At 37.9% G+C, this 1,481-nt stretch overlaps 1 protein-coding gene across 1 annotated transcript in view; it reads right to left on the bottom strand.

Annotated features, from left to right (window-relative positions):
* Positions 1-1,481, bottom strand: part of EDEM3 (ER degradation enhancer, mannosidase alpha-like 3) — a gene marked incomplete at both ends in the record, with an annotated part of 32,856 nt that overhangs the window by 10,047 nt on the left and 21,328 nt on the right. The gene's annotated exons all lie outside the window — the stretch shown is intronic.

The raw sequence follows: 1,481 nt of genomic DNA, 5'->3' as shown, positions 1-1,481 counted from the left end.
CACCATGCCAGGAGGCATTGCTCATGGTCCTATCCAAAATTCTTCCCAATAATTTGAATGAGAAATTGAAAAATATTAAGGCATGTTTATCCAAACTCCAGATCACTGAGAAGTGTTAGTTTCCCTAATAGATTAAATGACTGAGATGAAATCAACCTCTCTTTTTGGTAAAGAAACAGAAAAAAAGAAAATAAAAATAAAAATTGGGGGGATAAGTATAAAGTTCTAAGTTTACACTAAAAAAAATTCAGCTGCTCAGGAACAGGGTAGAGAACACCCATTTGTCAGCAGGCTATAGTTAAGTATCTGAGGTTAGCTGGTCACAAGCTCACTCTGAGTTGAACCTAATAAAGCTGCTAAAATATCTAAAGCACATCTAATAACACAGTATGATGAAGATTAATAGTTCTCAACCTTCTGTCAGGCCAAATGCATCTGAGTGGTACAATGGCCCCGTAAGAAACAGTATCAATAAAGCAGTGATCTTCAATTGGGTAGAGGGTGTAAATCCATCAGCCCCACAGAAAATTTGCAATCCCATGCCTGAATCCTGATGTTTATGGTGCTGTTGTGCCAGGCACATCTTAAGTATGATTAATTCTGGACATTATATTTTAAGAGATATTCTATATACTAGGATACAATCAGAATGGGGTAAAGACAGTAAGTTAAGAGGTCCAGAACTATGCATAAAAGGGATATTTGGTGGGGGGGAAAAGAATGTTAAAACTTTGATAAATGGAACACTCTCAACAGGTTTCTCATGTCTTCCTCTGTAAATCCTCAACCTGTTGCCCCTTTTCTACTATATCACATATCACATGGTTGTGATTATTTCTTAACACGTCTGTCTTATTCACTAACTACAAGTCACAAGAGGGCAGGAACTGGTTCTAATTCATCCTTCCATCCTCATACCTGAGTGCAGTGCCTGTCATATACTAGGTGCTTAATTGTTGTTCCTTGAATGAATTACCAGTATAACATAGCTATCAAAAGCCAATCTGCCTTGATTAGAATTCTGACTTAACCTTTCTAACTGTGTGACCTTGGGCAACTTCCCGCACTTCTCTTTGCCTTGGTTTCCTCATCTTTAAAATGAAGATCATAATAGAATCACATTTCAGAGGGTTCTTGTAAGGACCAAACGAGGATTAAATGTATAAAGTGCTTAAAGGAGCGCCCAGAGTGCAGGAAATAGTCAATAATTGTTACAGATTAAAAACACAGGGTATCTGCTGTCATTCTTGCTGTTATCTGTATACCTGCTTCCAGAAATCTGTCTATTTCTCACCAACCATGGTCAAGGAAGAAGGCTCCAAACCCAATTAACTATTATCCAAATACTCTCGGTAAAGGACCAAGGAACAATCCTATGACTAGATGAATGCTGTGTTTCTCATATCTTTAGTCCCTCTGCCTGGAAGTTCTTTCTTCTTCTAATTCTTGATTATCCTTCAGGTCTCAGTATCCTCCAGGAA

Source organism: Galeopterus variegatus, unplaced genomic scaffold, assembly GCF_000696425.1.
Source record: "Galeopterus variegatus unplaced genomic scaffold, G_variegatus-3.0.2 Scaffold11091, whole genome shotgun sequence".
NCBI classification, from domain to species: Eukaryota; Metazoa; Chordata; class Mammalia; order Dermoptera; family Cynocephalidae; genus Galeopterus; species Galeopterus variegatus.
Note: the sequence above shows the minus strand (reverse complement) of the source record. Positions and strands in the feature narration are given on the sequence as shown.